Here is an 18121-nt window from a genome sequence, read left to right as displayed (position 1 = left end):
GTTGTTGTCTTGCTTATTTTTTCCATCACAGTTACATTTCTGAAATACCATGTTCACCACAGATGAATTACTATGTGTACCACACCTTCAGCTATTCTTCTGGGATAACTGCCAGGCACTTACCACTGGTTATACCTGTCATCTGTTGGAAAATGAAACCCAACACTAAAGATAGGTTTATTCAAACTAGGGTGATTTTATAAACCTTGTTTTACGTTCAGCATTCACCAACGATTCAATAATCATTCATAATCAATTCACACAAAGGTTTTCTGCTCCAATTATGTGCAGGTGTAGTCCATGTTGACTGTCATGCAGATTCAAACATTTAGCAGCAACTGAAACATTTCTTAGGGCAAAATTACTTTAAAAGATATTTGTGATCTTTTTCAGCATAAGCTGTTGGTCTCAGACACCTAATAAAAAATTATAAAGTAAATAGGTATTTTCATTTTTCACATGTTTGTCAGCGCCCCATGCTTTGTGTTGGCTTGCATAACTATAATTGACACATGCATTCTTAAAGGTGTCTGTTTACTGATCTATAGTTTGAAAGCAAACAGTTTTGCCTCGGGGCAAGCTTCATAAATTATTATGCAATGACAATGTGTTTACTACACAACCGTTCCCAAAAGTTTGAACAGAAGTTAAGTATAAAGTCTTCCCTGTGATGTTAAAACAGTCTCAGAAGAACCCTATATACAGTATGTTCTTTCACATTAACCACTCATTATGTCGATGTTATTTGTGTTTTCAGCAACTTACTATTTATTAACAATTGAATTACTTTCCTTCTTCTAATGTTAACCTATTGTCTTTTAAATGCAGATACAACTATGTTTGGGACCTGTACATGTAGTAAGTCTGAGTACTTCGAAGTTCTACTTCAGAATGCATATTAAAGTGAAAAATGTTGAGAAAATAGCTACACCTATAACATGCATTAAAGGAGGCTATTACCTGATGAGTTAAGAATATGTCAGATAGAGTCTTGATGATTAAGTTATATAATTGTGGTGGAAATTCCACACTTAATCACCTTCTGGTAAGAAAAGAACAAATATACAAGCTTAAACAAAAAGTTGTATTATTTAATAAAGAGCTATAGCATTTACCATAATCAATCGTATTCCCAGCTGGAAAGGACAGATAACCTGTTCCACTGATGTGGTATGAAAATCTGACCCCGTTACACAGAAAAGCAGTCATGTATACAGAGGAGAGAGCAAAAGATGGGAAGGGGAACAGCCAATGAAGTTCTACATTACAGGGTATTGAAGATTGGTGGCTAGACAGGGGTTAAGTGATGATAATTGGCCTGACAATGGTCACAGTGGCATCCTTCTGTCTGTTGAATGCTAGAGAACAAAAAGAAGCCAGTCTGTGTATTGAAGGTGGGAAGAAGCTTGGGAGTGACAGCCGTAGCTTACATCAAACTGAATTACATTACATTACATGTTACTTGTTAGACGCTTTTATCCAAAGAGACTTACATACTGAATACTGTGGACAATCCCCACAGGAGCAATTTGGGGTGAAGTGTCTCAGGGACACAACGACATGCTGACTGCAGTGGGATTTGAACCTGTGCTCCCCTGATCCGAACACCAACGCACTAGTCTACTGCGCCACAGCCTCCTACACAGTATGCAGGACATAAAGTGTAGGAAGCCATCCGGAGGGTTTGCAAGCCAAGCTCGACGCACCCTCATCAGGATGGCGGAAGCAACTTTAGATTAATTTGAGGATGAATTGGAATCTGATTCCTTTCAGTCGTTTCTGGAACGTTTATTGACATCAGTGAGTTCCATAAATAAGTCAAATCCAAGTAACTCAGAGACTGTACAAACAGAGAAGAATTATTTAGACAACTTGAAAGATAATACAAGAGAATTCAGCAGGAACAGAGTGAAGCACGACAGTTGTTGGAAAAGGAAATTAGCATGTTGCAAGATAAGCTAAATGTAAAGGCACACATGGAGGATAACCAGACTGCGTTGCCAGCTACACTGTTAGCCACATTGCCGGAGGTGACGCTGAGGCGGGAGTTTAGGATCTGTGGGCCGATTGGAAAAGCGGGACAGAAAGATAAGCTTTCCTACACCAGCTTCATCAACCAGATTGAGGCCGGGCAGCGTAAAGGGCATGTCGAAACGGAGATTATTGAAGCAGTCATACGTGCAGTGTGTCCGGGATTACATTTGAGGGAGCTGCTCGAAATAGAGGAGAGAGAGAGGACTGACGCTGCCCACATTAAAGACAATCCTCAGAGTGTCACGTTCTGCTCCATCATTCACCAGTAGTTTTCCATTCACCTGTCTCACCTGTTAACCACACCCACGTTTTTGCTCACTCTCTTTCTCTTCTGCACCCATTAGCTTCACTGCCAGTATTTAAACCCTCACCAGACACACACCCAATGCCAGATCGTACTTTGCCTTCATGCTAGTCTTTCACGCATTTGTTACCAGATTGCTTACCCGGTTCCGACCCTGCCTGTCCCTGACCTGCCTGCTCTGCCTGTTCCCTGATCCTGCCGGTCCTTGGACTATCCTGCCTTGCCTGCTGTCTGACCCTGCCCGTACCTACGTTGACCGCCTCGCCTGCTCCCTGACCCTCTGCCCGGCCCTGACTCACCTTCTGCCCGCTGTCCTCTGGTTCGTTGGCCTGCACATCATCCGGCTGATACTGTTCTGCTGGTATTCCTCTGCTCTGGTATTACTACCAATAAAGTACATTACCAATACTCCTTGGTTTCTCGAGTGCTGCATTTGGGTCCTTCATAAGATTGTGACACAGAGGCCATTTTAAAGTTGACTCCTCCTCAGATGCAGATTTGAATCCTGCAGACATTGTTACAGGTACCCCTCCTGGCCACACATTGAGAGAAGAGTGTCATGCATTTGCCTACAATGAAGATGACATAGGTTCAATCCCCTCTTATATTACGCTAAATGACACCACTCCTGTAAAGAAGACATATATGTCTGTTCCAAAGCAACTACACCAGGAAGTCAAAAAATATCTGCAGGACCTCCTGAATCGAGGTTGGATGACTCCGTCACGTTCACCATATTCATCACCAGTGGTATGTGTACGAAAGAACCCTAACCCCATGAGAATTAGTAGCAAGTTCGCTTCAGAATTCATATTAAAGTGGAATTTGTTCATAACAGAGCTAAAAATGATGTGTATTATAGTAGGCTAAAAGCTGATGAATTAAGAATATGTTAGAATAAAGAAAATAGTCTTGATGATATATATCATCAAATGCTTAATCTTCATTATACACGTTTTAGTAACGAGGAACTTGTGTGTCTTAGTTTGATGGATTTTGTTAATGATTATTTTTCCTCTTTTGTTAATGGTTTTTGAATGACTGCTGTTTTTTTTCTGTTTTTATTCTATGGTTTTTAAATCCACTTGTAACCTAGGTGTTCGGATCTATAGTACTTCCTCCTGTTATTTCTCTGTGTTTGTTTCCTGTCAGTGTTCTCTGTATGTGTCTGTATCTCTGGGGCTAGGTGGCTGACCTACTTTGTCCTTCCTGCCACTACACCTCCTGACCATCCCAACTCACCTTACCCTGCCCCTATTGCTCAATTAAGCCCTTGTTAACTCTGCTTGTGTCTCTAGTCTCGGTTATGCCCTGCAAATTGCAGCTGCCCATTATGTCTTCAAATTGGTTATTTAGTACAATTTAACTCTTTTTTGTTTTGTTTTTCTGTGTTGTAAAACCTCTTATATTCTTGTAGCTGCAACATTCAAATAAAGTTTTTGATTCTGCAAATTACCACCCTTATCTGCCTGACAGGTTTCAGAGTCTAACCTGCTCCCCTTTTTTACTGTTTAGACACTATTGGCGCATTTCCACTGCAGTGCATAGCACGGTTTAAGCGTGCCGTGCCAAACCTGGCCCGTTTTTTGTTGCGTTTCCACTAGGGGTAGTTCCGGCTAACGGTTTCACAGTTTTTCTGGTTCTCCAAAATCCATGTTCTTTCCGGGCCAACAACCGGGCTGAGTATGCTAGACTAGTGAGATAATCGCTGGCAACTACAACAAAATGAACATATTTGACCGTGATTTAATTGTAATACACGTTTCAAAATGATGCCGAAGTAACAACATACTGATACCGGTTAGTAAAAACCATGAATTAATGATTTGACAAGTCTGCAGACAGACGGCAGGCGAAAAACCTTTTAAAATGCGTGTTTTCTGAATGGAGATCGGCTAAGCTAACGTTGTATATGCTCCGACCGTCCACACTCACAACAACGGCCTATACAGACATAAATAAACCAGCGACTGTATTCACCATGAAACAGGCAGTCTGTGGTTTGTACTTGTTTAACTTTGGTCTAGTTTCTGAACAGATATGAGGAGCTGTGAGCTCTGAGTGCTAACGGCTAACGGCTGATTTTGGTTTTGTGTTTCGCATTGAAGATGACGTCATGGCTCCGCCTACACTGCGTTACTATAGATACTACCCCAGCTACTAAACTGTAATGGAAACGCAGCATAGTGTGAGCCTGGCCTACCAAGGCCTAACTATACCGTACTAAGCCGTGCCAGGCCCTGCAGTGGAAATGCGCCATAACACAGATGTTTTAATTTGAACACTTTTCTTTCATCATAAAAAGTAAAATGTCAATAAACACTTATCAACATTTCTAAGGAAAGAACACAAAGATTATGTTTAGGTTGTCTTGTTTCGTTCCATCATATTTACATTTCTGAAACACGATGTTAATCACACATGAGCTACTTCTCTGGCATTTATTTACTCTGGGACATTTTCCTGGCTGATACAAATCAATACGACTGGCAGCTTGATTAAAAACTGTTATACGTGTCATCTGTTAGCAAGTAAAACACAACACCAAAGCTGGGTTCAATCAAAATGAAGGCATTTTTTAAACCTTGTTTTACAATAATTGACAAGGCTTCACTGCTGTAGGGCCTGCTGCCATGCCCCACTAACAACCAACCTAACCCAACAATGGCACAAAGAGAGGCCTTTTATATACCATTCATTTAGGGTGTACCATAAACAGGGTGTTATACTAAGATTGATATTACAGTGAAAAGTAAAGTTTAAAAATACTAAACATTACACAAAAATAACAAACATATATTAAATAAATGTTATATTAACATACTGTATGAGACAACAACCTAATATAAAGCCACAAGATACATCTCATAGACATTCACCACCCCCTGCTCTATCCTGCTTTGTAAAACCCACCTGGAACTATAAAAGACGCTATAACGCTTCATATCTTTTCTTTTTATCATTTTTAAACTGCTTTTTTGCAAGACACTGTATATTATTAATTATTTGATCAATTAAACCATAGCTCTGTGCGCTAATCACCATGTTATTCATTTACAGGCGCCGTGGGAAATCCAGCCACCCGACATAAAAAATAAACACAAGTTCATCTACGGAAACAAACCTTCAGTTAATGGTTTTTAAACATCACTCTTCCTTGAGCCATTATTATATGAATGCCTTTACTAAAGCTGTATAAGGGAATGGAGATTGAGATCTTGCGGCATCTTAGATCACCTCAGTTACCCTCCCGACACTTTATGTCAGCTTTGACAACTGTAACCATCACATGTGTCTGCCAACTGATGTATAGTTTTAGAATGCCGTGTTGCCTCGTTTAGTTGGAATGCTGATACATCATTCCAACTACTTGTTCTGCTACGCACAAATTCTTTATACTTATTTTTATTCCGCCGGGTTTTTTTGTCCCTCTTCTGCTCCCACATTCCACATTGCAGAAACTCCGTTCAAACATCAAAACATTCAGCTCGATCGGGAATCGATTGCTACTACTTTTGTCATTCATAACTTTCATATTTCCCGAGATATATCCCATAATTTATCACATTCTTAACATGGAAGTCAATGGAGAAACTCTTCAGACTTGAACAATCTTCATGCGACTTCAACTGCTAACTGCTCCTTCATACTTTCACTCAGAAACCTCATTCCAACTTTAAAATGTTACACATCTTTCTGACATTATTCGTGTAACACAACCTTTAAATCTGATTCATACTTTTAGAGATATTAAACATTGTTCAGACCTTGGTAAAGAGGCCTTTTTCAGATTGTAACATTAGTGTGTATTGCGCAGCTTGTTAAGGCTCGAGTGCGTGATGTCACAGCTAGAGTGGGGGACAGCTTGAAATTCGCCTTCATCTTTTTTTTTTTTAAACCTGCCATAATTCCCAAACCCTACACTCCTGAAAAGAAATTAAGCAAAATAATTGAACAAAATGCCTCTTGAGGGCATGACTTGACAAAAACGTTCAACCTGTCTCCATTAAGGCCCATTGTAAATTCAGCCTGATCTTTCCTCACAGCAGCAGCCACACACATTTAGTTTTCTCATAACTTCAGTGAAAATGCTCCAAACGGCCCAAAAACTTCACAGGTTTGGTAACGATGCAGCCATCAACACATCTAAGCGTATTATGGGGTGTCATCAAATACCGTTGCCATGGCGACAGATCATTCGCCATCAAGTTAGTTCAAAGGTTTGCAGTTCAAATATTCTGCTGCTTTTCCAAGCCTTTTTACTTTATTTTCTTCTCTCATCACACATTCAAGCCCCCAGTGTTCATGTATCATTTCAATCTAAATTCTTCACTTTCTTCTTACACATTACATTTCAGCATAGCAGTTCAGCGTCAGCTTTTCAGCATAAAGCATTCCCACTTGCAATTTCCTCAGGAATTGCATTCTCTAGTTTTAAATAACCTGCATTAAAGTAAGCCGATAACTGATGAATTAAGAATATGTTCTTGTAAAGTAAGTGGTAGGACATTACTTCCTCGTGTTTTTTTCTGTTTGTTTCCTGTTGTGTTGTTCCGTGTGTGTGTCTGTGTCTCCAGGGCTGGGCGTGGCTGACCAGCTTCCTCCTTCCTGCCACTATACCCCCTGACCACCCCCTGACCACCCCAACTCACCTTACCCTGCCCTCATTGCTCAATAAAGCCCTTGATAAGTATGCTAATGGCTCTAGTCTCGGTGTTTGCGCTCTGGAGTCAGTCTTTTTGCTCTATGTTACTTAATGATTAGACCCTCCAGAAAAACGCGGGCTAAAATCCTTGATTATGCGGGCTAAAATCCTTGATTATGCGGGCTAAAATCCTTGATTATGCGATTAAACATGCGGGGTTTTTATGCGAAATATGCGGAGAAGTTGCGAAATATGCGGAAATATGCGAAATATGCGAAAAGTTGCGAAATATGCGGGAGGCGGAAAAAAGGTGATTCTTCTCCCACACCCTGTTACTAGGCTACTACTGAATGAAAGGAAGCCCTTTTAAAGAGTTCCTATGATACACACACACACACACACACACACACACACACACACACACACACCTCCGCCTCATTCTGTTTTCATTTACCCGTTCTTTATCTGACCAGCTTCAATCTTGTATGTTCCAACACACAGTTGCACGGGGTGCAGAATAGTTTCCCCCCACTTTCGTGCAAGACATCTGCGTACTGCTTTGCCCGGTCTTTAGCAGAAATGTTCGTAGGCAAATGGGATGGATTCGATTTGTTCATCTTGGTCAGAGCCGTATAATAGTATAATTATAATAGTATATAATAATAATAATAGTATAATAGTAGGCTATATAATAATCTATATGGCGCTGATCTTGTTGTTTTCTCTCTCGTGTGAGTTCCACACATTCACTCTACGGTGTTGTTTACCTGCGCGAGCTGATGACATCACTACTTCACGTTAACTTTTTTTTCCCTCAATTTTGTGTGGAAAAATGCGGGGATTTTGCGACCTTTTAAGAAATATGCGGCCTTTTAAAAATATGCGCTATTTTGCTGATTATGCGGTAAATTATGCGATCGCATAATCGCGTTTTTCTGGAGGGTCTAAATGATGTTCCTGTTGTGAAAAGACGATATAACATTTCTTGAATGTAATAGATAATCATGACCTGCGATGCCTGAGATCCTGAGCGCAGCTTCCCACGCTTCTTTAAATGTGTTACTAAGTATCATGTATTATTATTATTATTATTAAAATAACTTTTTACAAATTGTTTGGTGCATGATTTTGTTTGCTAAAACTGATACATACAGAGTGTAGGTTCTCAATAAGAAAAACATTTTCATCACAAAAGTCTAATTTCAATAAATACTAGGCAACATTTCCAAGGCAATAACACAAATATGATGTTGTTGTCTTGCTTATTTTTTCCATCACAGTTACATTTCTGAAATACCATGTTCACCACAGATGAATTACTATGTGTACCACACCTTCAGCTATTCTTCTGGGATAACTGCCAGGCACTTACCACTGGTTATACCTGTCATCTGTTGGAAAATGAAACCCAACACTAAAGATGGGTTTATTCAAACTGGGGTGATTTTATAAACCTTGTTTTACGTTCAGCATTCACCAACGATTCAATAATCATTCATAATCAATTCACACAAAGGTTTTCTGCTCCAATTATGTGCAGGTGTAGTCCATGTTGACTGTCATGCAGATTCAAACATTTAGCAGCAACTGAAACATTTCTTGGGGCAAAATTACTTTAAAAGATATTTGTGATCTTTTTCAGCATAAGCTGTTGGTCTCAGACACCTAATAAAAAATTATAAAGTAAATAGGTATTTTCATTTTTCACATGTTTGTCAGCGCCCCATGCTTTGTGTTGGCTTGCATAACTATAATTGACACATGCATTCTTAAAGGTGTCTGTTTACTGATCTATAGTTTGAAAGCAAACAGTTTTGCCTCGGGGCAAGCTTCATAAATTATTATGCAATGACAATGTGTTTACTACACAACCGTTCCCAAAAGTTTGAACAGAAGTTAAGTATAAAGTTCTCCCTGTGATGTTAAAACAGTCTCAGAAGAACCCTATATACAGTATGTTCTTTCACATTAACCACTCATTATGTCGATGTTATTTGTGTTTTCAGCAACTTACTATTTATTAACAATTGAATTACTTTCCTTCTTCTAATGTTAACCTATTGTCTTTTAAATGCAGATACAACTATGTTTGGGACCTGTACATGTAGTAAGTACTTCGAAGTTCTACTTCAGAATGCATATTAAAGTGAAAAATGTTGAGAAAATAGCTACACCTATAACATGCATTAAAGGAGGCTATTACCTGATGAGTTAAGAATATGTCAGATAGAGTCTTGATGATTAAGTTATATAATTGTGGTGGAAATTCCACACTTAATCACCTTCTGGTAAGAAAAGAACAAATATACAAGCTTAAACAAAAAGTTGTATTATTTAATAAAGAGCTATAGCATTTACCATAATCAATCGTATTCCCAGCTGGAAAGGACAGATAACCTGTTCCACTGATGTGGTATGAAAATCTGACCCCGTTACACAGAAAAGCAGTCATTTATACAGAGGAGAGAGCAAAAGATGGGAAGGGGAACAGCCAATGAAGTTCTACATTACAGGGTATTGAAGATTGGTGGCTAGACAGGCGTTAAGTGATGATAATTGGCCTGACAATGGTCACAGTGGCATCCTTCTGTCTGTTGAATGCTAGAGAACAAAAAGAAGCCAGTCTGTGTATTGAAGGTGGGAAGAAGCTTGGGAGTGACAACCGTAGCTTACATCAAACTGAATTACATTACATTACATGTTACTTGTTAGACGCTTTTATCCAAAGAGACTTAGGCCCCGCTCACACGGGACCGTTTGCGTTTATGCACAGTATGCGTATTCAAAAAAGTCTTCCGTTCACATGCATTTGTTTCATTTAACGTGTCTGTTTAAACGAGGCCGCTGGAAACGCTGTAGTACATATGCTGGGACTGTAAGTGGCGCTGTAACTTCCGCCAAAATACACCAAAAGCCGCGAAGAAGAGCAGCCTGGAGCAGCCCCGCAGCAATGTTGCCATGGCTACCCTTCTGTTTAAGCCCTGAAACTGAAACTGAAAGAAACTGAAAGAAACCGAATCTGTTGTTGCTGATGGTTGTGGTAGAGGAGCTGTATATTTTTGCACTAATATCTGTAGCATGGTCAGTAGCAGTAGCACTAGCAGTAGCTACTGACAGGAGGAAGTCAGTGTGTGTGGCGATTGCTGGTATTCAGCGGGATATAGTCATTTCCTCAGCATATGGATAAATGCAACGGGGAAGTTAACTGAAAGAAACCAAGAAGCACGTCTCTGTGGATATTGCATCGAGAGGACGGTTCAGAAAGAGAGATATTCTCTACAAACACCGGGTGAGATGCACCTTTGTCAATATAATGGATCAATGCATGAAATCTGACTCTGTTTATTTTGTTTAAGGAGTATATTGGGCGTTCACAATTCTGGTTTGCCTTTTATAATATTATTTCATTCAAGAACCCCTTGTGCGTTTAATTAACACAGCTATTTTTGATGGTTGCTACAGCAGTGAGCAGGAGAGGTGCTATTTTTTTTTTTTTTCGCTATTTTTTTCAGGAAATATTCGTATAGAGGTGATTACACGGACTCGGTTGACCCCCCAGAGCGTTTCGTTTGCAAATCTATCCACCTTGGGACCCGTTATCGTTTGTGGGGTCAGTTTCTATCGGCCTCGTGTAAATAATAGGGCTATACGCACGCGAAACTATGCAGATACAAGCAGTTTTCTCCTCGTGTAAACGGCGCCTTACATACTGAATACTGTGGACAATCCCCACAGGAGCAATTTGGGGTGAAGTGTCTCAGGGACACAACGACATGCTGACTGCAGTGGGGTTTGAACCTGTGCTCCCCTGATCCGAACACCAACGCACTAGTCTACTGCGCCACAGCCTCCTACACAGTATGCAGGACATAAAGTGTAGGAAGCCATCCGGAGGGTTTGCAAGCCAAGCTCGACGCACCCTCATCAGGATGGCGGAAGCAACTTTAGATTAATTTGAGGATGAATTGGAATCTGATTCCTTTCAGTCGTTTCTGGAACGTTTATTGACATCAGTGAGTTCCATAAATAAGTCAAATCCAAGTAACTCAGAGACTGTACAAACAGAGAAGAATTATTTAGACAACTTGAAAGATAATACAAGAGAATGCAGCAGGAACAGAGTGAAGCACGACAGTTGTTGGAAAAGGAAATTAGCATGTTGCAAGATAAGCTATTGATTGATTGATTGATTGAAAAGTTTATTAACAGCTTGTATATTGGGTACAGTACAGTACAGCTCAAAACATACAATTGTTAAGGGGATGCAGACCAGAGAAAGACTTTCGTCTTGTTTACATCAGGGTCCCCCATTTCCAATTCATCATATCATTTAAGACATATAAGACATATATGACATACAGATGGCTTATTTACAATTTACATACAGGTGGTTTTTTACATACAGATGGATTATTTACAATTTTCATTTTAGATTTCGTTCTAATACATCCTAACCGGACATTTAAGACATACCAAGTCTACAGATATACAGTTAGTAACAGAGTCTAAAATGCGAGTATATACATAGATGGGGGGGGGGAAGCTGTCCATTGTACGACAGGTTGAGATTTGTACCATTACCGGGGCCAGTTTTGCAATGCTTTCCCCCGAAGGTGCTCTTTAAGAGAGGTTTTGAAGGTAAGTATAGTTTTACTTTCCTTTACAGTTGTGGGAAGAGCGTTCCACCTTGATGTGGCATAATTGCGAAACGTGTATTCCCCTTTTTTTGTGCCAAATCTGGGTTTTACATGATTTGTGGAGCTCCCTCTGGTGTTATGATCATGGTATTCCTTGACCTTTGGGAAGAATTTTGACATGTACATGGGTACCATAGAGGTGTAGTGGATCTTGTAGACCAGGCCCATTGCAAGTAGCTGTACTCTGTCGTCTACTCTAAGCCATCCTAGGTTGTCAAAGTGGGCAGAGGTGAGGTGGGTTCTAGATGAAAGGTCAAGCAGTAGTCTGACCAGTTTATTTTGCGATGTTTGAAGTTTTGTTTTTAGCGCCTTGGAGGTGCTATGGTACCATGACGTGCAAGCATAGTCATAGTACCCTTGAATGAGTGCTCCTGCCAGAGTTTTCAGGGTGTTTTTGTTTACCAGAGAGGAGATCCGGTATAGGAATCTAGTTCTTTGATTGACTTTTTTTATTACATTGGATGCCATTTTGTCACAGGAGAGGTTTGCCTCAAGAATAGATCCTAGGTATGTAATTTCCTTCTTACTTGTGACAATAATGTCACCCACTGCAACTGAGAAGTCGTCGGATTTGCTGAGATTATGTTTCGAACCGAAGAGAATGGACTCTGTTTTACCCAGGTGTAATGATAATTTATTATCGGCGAGCCAGGTGCAGATTCTGCCGAGCTCGGAGCTGAGGGTTTTTTCAACCTGCAATCTGCTCCTGTCAGAGACCAGCAGGGCTGAGTCGTCCGCGAACAGGAACAAGTTGCAGTCACATGCTGATGACATGTCATTTGCATAAATTAGGAACAGTAACGGACCTAATATGCTTCCTTGTGGAACACCACAGCTCACTGGGAGGGGGGGGGACAGAGTACCGTTTACCTCCACCATCTGTTCTCTCCCCTCCAGGTAGGATTGCATCCAGCTCACCGATAGTTTATCAAAACCAATTGCTTTTAGCTTGTCAATCAGAATGGGGGTGATTGACAGTGTCGAAAGCCTTTGTAGGTCCAGCATCACCATGCCGCAGTATTTACCCTCGTCCACCTCTTGTTTGATGTGGTCGGTCAAATAAAGAAGGCATGTGTCAGTGGAGTGGGATGTTCTAAAGCCAGATTGAAATTCATAGATTAGTTTCTTTTCTGCGAGGTACTTTTCGACCTGTTCATATACTATTTTTTTCCATGACTTTCGAGATGGAGGTAAGTATAGAAACAGGGCGGTAGTTGCCTGGGTCCAATTTGCTGCCCTTTTTGTGCAGGGGGGTTACTCTTGCAATTTTGAAGTCTTTGGGTACTTTTCCCTGTTTTATGGAGAGGTTAATTATGTGAGCTATGACTGGTGAGATGGCGGTTGCTGTGTCTCTGAGGAATTTGGAGGGGATATTGTCGTGGCCAGTGGCCTTGTTAGGTTTGAGGGCGCTCAGTTTAATGAGTACCTCTGCTGTTGTTACCCTTGCTAGACTGAAATCATCTTTGCGTACCCCTAGGTTTTTGTAGTAGGTCATGATGTGATCTACTCCAAAAAGCCCTGAGTGGGAGGGTAATTTATTTACAAGAGTTGTGGCTATGTTTGTGAAAAAAATGTTCAAGTACTTGGCCACATCCAGTTTGTCTGTGATGAGCCTGTTATCTGTCTTTATGTTTACGTTTGAAAATCTCGTTTTGAGTTTTTTACAGCTAAATGTAAAGGCACACATGGAGGATAACCAGACTGCGTTGCCAGCTACACTGTTAGCCACATTGCCGGAGGTGACGCTGAGGCGGGAGTTTAGGATCTGTGGGCCGATTGGAAAAGCGGGACAGAAAGATAAGCTTTCCTACACCAGCTTCATCAACCAGATTGAGGCCGGGCAGCGTAAAGGGCATGTCGAAACGGAGATTATTGAAGCAGTCATACGTGCAGTGTGTCCGGGATTACATTTGAGGGAGCTGCTCGAAATAGAGGAGAGAGAGAGGACTGACGCTGCCCACATTAAAGACAATCCTCAGAGTGTCACGTTCTGCTCCATCATTCACCAGTAGTTTTCCATTCACCTGTCTCACCTGTTAACCACACCCACGTTTTTGCTCACTCTCTTTCTCTTCTGCACCCATTAGCTTCACTGCCAGTATTTAAACCCTCACCAGACACACACCCGTTGCCAGATCGTACTTTGCCTTCATGCTAGTCTTTCACGCATTTGTTACCAGATTGCTTACCCGGTTCCGACCCTGCCTGTCCCTGACCTGCCTGCTCTGCCTGTTCCCTGATCCTGCCGGTCCTTGGACTATCCTGCCTTGCCTGCTGTCTGACCCTGCCCGTACCTACGTTGACCGCCTCGCCTGCTCCCTGACCCTCTGCCCGGCCCTGACTCACCTTCTGCCCGCTGTCCTCTGGTTCGTTGGCCTGCACATCATCCGGCTGATACTGTTCTGCTGGTATTCCTCTGCTCTGGTATTACTACCAATAAAGTACATTACCAATACTCCTTGGTTTCTCGAGTGCTGCATTTGGGTCCTTCATAAGATTGTGACACAGAGGCCATTTTAAAGTTGACTCCTCCTCAGATGCAGATTTGAATCCTGCAGACATTGTTACAGGTACCCCTCCTGGCCACACATTGAGAGAAGAGTGTCATGCATTTGCCTACAATGAAGATGACATAGGTTCAATCCCCTCTTATATTACGCTAAATGACACCACTCCTGTAAAGAAGACATATATGTCTGTTCCAAAGCAACTACACCAGGAAGTCAAAAAATATCTGCAGGACCTCCTGAATCGAGGTTGGATGACTCCGTCACGTTCACCATATTCATCACCAGTGGTATGTGTACGAAAGAAGGATGGTACTTTAAGACTGTGTTGTGATTACAAAATGAAATGCAGACAAAACTGAGTTTGAGCAACATTTCCTACTGCAATCGGTAGGCTTAAACGTAGCGAGTCTGTGATTACCCCATGAGAATTAGTAGCAAGTTCGCTTCAGAATTCATATTAAAGTGGAATTTGTTCATAACAGAGCTAAAAATGATGTGTATTATAGTAGGCTAAAAGCTGATGAATTAAGAATATGTTAGAATAAAGAAAATAGTCTTGATGATATATATATCATCAAATGCTTAATCTTCATTATACACGTTTTAGTAACGAGGAACTTGTGTGTCTTAGTTTGATGGATTTTGTTAATGATTATTTTTCCTCTTTTGTTAATGGTTTTTGAATGACTGCTGTTTTTTTTCTGTTTTTATTCTATGGTTTTTAAATCCACTTGTAACCTAGGTGTTCGGATCTATAGTACTTCCTCCTGTTATTTCTCTGCGTTTGTTTCCTGTCAGTGTTCTCTGTATGTGTCTGTATCTCTGGGGCTAGGTGGCTGACCTACTTTGTCCTTCCTGCCACTACACCTCCTGACCATCCCAACTCACCTTACCCTGCCCCTATTGCTCAATTAAGCCCTTGTTAACTCTGCTTGTGTCTCTAGTCTCGGTTATGCCCTGCAAATTGCAGCTGCCCATTATGTCTTCAAATTGGTTATTTAGTACAATTTAACTCTTTTTTGTTTTGTTTTTCTGTGTTGTAAAACCTCTTATATTCTTGTAGCTGCAACATTCAAATAAAGTTTTTGATTCTGCAAATTACCACCCTTATCTGCCTTAGATGCCTTACAAATAATGGACGTCCACTCTCGGGAGCGTCGGAGTGGTGCGGTCACCCTAAGTGACAGACCTAAAGTATCCGGGATTCAGGCACCTTCCCTGGCTTGTACATTTTTGGTGATGCGCCCTGGAGGTATCAGACTATTTTAAACAACTTTTCCCCGCCTTTCAAACACTTACCCCTGGGTTTTAGCCAGTCATTTTGCACGATATCGTTTAACATTGACGCTCTCCTGAAAATGCACATATTCTGTGCATTTTCAGGAGAGCGTCAATGTTAAATGATATCGTGCAAAATGACTGGCTAAAACTCTCTTCCAGACATTTAAAAATACTTTCCCTGACCATTTAAACATTATTTCTGGCTTGTAAAGTGCAGTTATGCGCCCTGGAGGTATTACACTTTCTCCTGGGTCAATGTGTCCTCTTTCCCCCCCTGGGTGTGTGTGAGACAAGTGAAGTGAGTCAGCCTGCCAACAAGCAGCACTCTGCTGTCATTTGAAACATGTTCCCCCACTTTTCAACACACTTTTACCCACGTTTTGAGCACTTTCTCCTGGGTCAATGTGTCCTCTTTCCCCCCCTGGGTGTGTGTGAGACAAGTGAAGTGAGTCAGCCTGCCAACAAGCAGCACTCTGCTGTCATTTGAAACATGTCCCCCCACTTTTCAACACACTTTTACCCATGTTATGCGCCCTGGAGGTATCAGACTATTTTAAACAACTTTTCCCCGCCTTTCAAACACTTATTCCGGGGTTTTAGTCAGTCATTTTGCACGATATCATTTAACATTGACGCTCTCCTGAAAATGCACATATTCTGTGCATTTTCAGGAGAGCGTCAATGTTAAATGATATTGTGCAAAATGACTGGCTAAAACTCTCTTCCAGACATTTAAAAATACTTTCCCCGACCATTTAAACATTATTTCTGGCTTGTAAAGTGCAGTTATGCGCCCTGGAGGTATTATACTATTTCAAACAACTTTTCCCCGCCTTTCAAACACTTATTCCTGGGTACAAGTGTTATCTTTTCCCCCCTGGGTGTGTGTGAGACAAGTGAACTGAGTCAGCCTGCCAACAAGCAGCAGTCTGCTGTCATTTGAAACATGTTCCCCCACTTTTCAACACACTTTTACCCACGTTTTGAGCACTATTTCCTGGGTTGAAAAGACATGTGCTGTAGCCTGGTTCTCTCCCAGTACTGGGTACTAGTTAATGCCACTATCACAACCACATTTAAACCAGATAAACTGGTAGTTATCCGGGGTGCTGCAGAGTCATTTTCAGGCTCCTCTCCACAATTGTCCCCCTAAAATGATTTTAAATCATTATTTTTGCATTTAAATGCATTTATTCTATCATTTATATGGTTCCCCAACACAATGCATATAGTCTGGAGCTCACTGGGGTCCTGCATATAATTTAATCAGGCGTTTTAACACTTTTTCCCATGAAAATGATTTTTAATCACTATTATGGGGCTATGAAAATCAAATTCCGGGTAATGCAGAGCACAATTGCACCTTTTACTATTTAAATGTATTTGTATTATATATTTTTGGGCTAGAAAGGTGACCTCTCTGGGTGATTTAGTCAGTTTATGGAGCTTAGCCCACAAATCCTGGATGATCCAGGCCAAATTGGGGTGCTCATAGGCGGCCTGCCAGGCGCCCCCACCCGTGGAAAGCAAAAAAAGTGAAGAAAACGGTTAATTATATCTTAAAATAATCAAAAATGAAGTTTTGAAAAATTGTCAAAAAAATTACAGAGTGCCAACGGGAGAAGGGGCCAAGTGTTTGGCGCTTCGGGCCGTTTTTTCCCCTTCTCCGATGGTTGGTGCAACGGAGAAGGGGAAAAGGTCCCTGGGCTTCATTTCCCCTTCCCTGTGAAAAAGATTCATCCATGCATACTTTTCAGCCTGCACGAAATCGGAAACCCAGTTTTTGGGTGCACTCAGAAAAAAAACGGCTGTTGCAAATCTTGGAAGAATGTATCCGATGAGAGTGCACTTTGGGTCGGATGAATTTGATGCCTTGAGACCCCCCAGCCTGGTTCTCAAAATACTTTAAGTTTGACATGGAGGAATGCAAGGGCACTTTGCAGGTGACTCTACCCGAATTTGATGCACTATTTTGGGTCACATTTTTTACATTTTCACCCTATTCCCTGGTTCTCCAAATACTTTAAGTTTGACATTGTGACCCTGGAGGAATGCAAGGGCAGTCGACAGGGGACTCTACCCGCATTTGAGGTACTATTTTGGGACACAATTCTTTCATTTTGACCCCTTTTGCCTGGTTCTCACAAAAGTTGAGTTTGATTATTGTGACCCTGGAGGAATGCAAGGGCAGTCGACAGGGGACTCTACCCGCATTTGAGGCACTATTTTGGGACACAATTCTTTCATTTTGACCCCTTTTGCCTGGTTCTCACAAAAGTTGAGTTTGATTGTTGTGACCCTGGAGGAATGCAAGGGCAGTCGACAGGGGACTCTACCCGCATTTGATGCACTATTTTGGGATACATTTTCTCAATTTAAACACGGACTGGTGATGGCTTGGACCCTTCTAGTGACCTTGGAGGATATGACCAAGAGATGACACTATTTTGGGGTACAATTTTTCCATTTTGACCCCTTTTCCTGGTTCTCACAAAAGTTGAGTTTGATCATTTTGCCCATGGAGGAAAGCCATGGGAGTCGACAGGGGACTCCTGCTGGGTCATGAGGCACTATTTTGGGGTACAATTTTTCCATTTTGACCCCTTTTCCTGGTTCTCACAAAAGTTGAGTTTGATCATTTTGCCCATGG

Source organism: Trematomus bernacchii, unplaced genomic scaffold, assembly GCF_902827165.1.
Source record: "Trematomus bernacchii unplaced genomic scaffold, fTreBer1.1, whole genome shotgun sequence".
Taxonomy (NCBI): domain Eukaryota; kingdom Metazoa; phylum Chordata; class Actinopteri; order Perciformes; family Nototheniidae; genus Trematomus; species Trematomus bernacchii.
Note: the sequence above shows the minus strand (reverse complement) of the source record.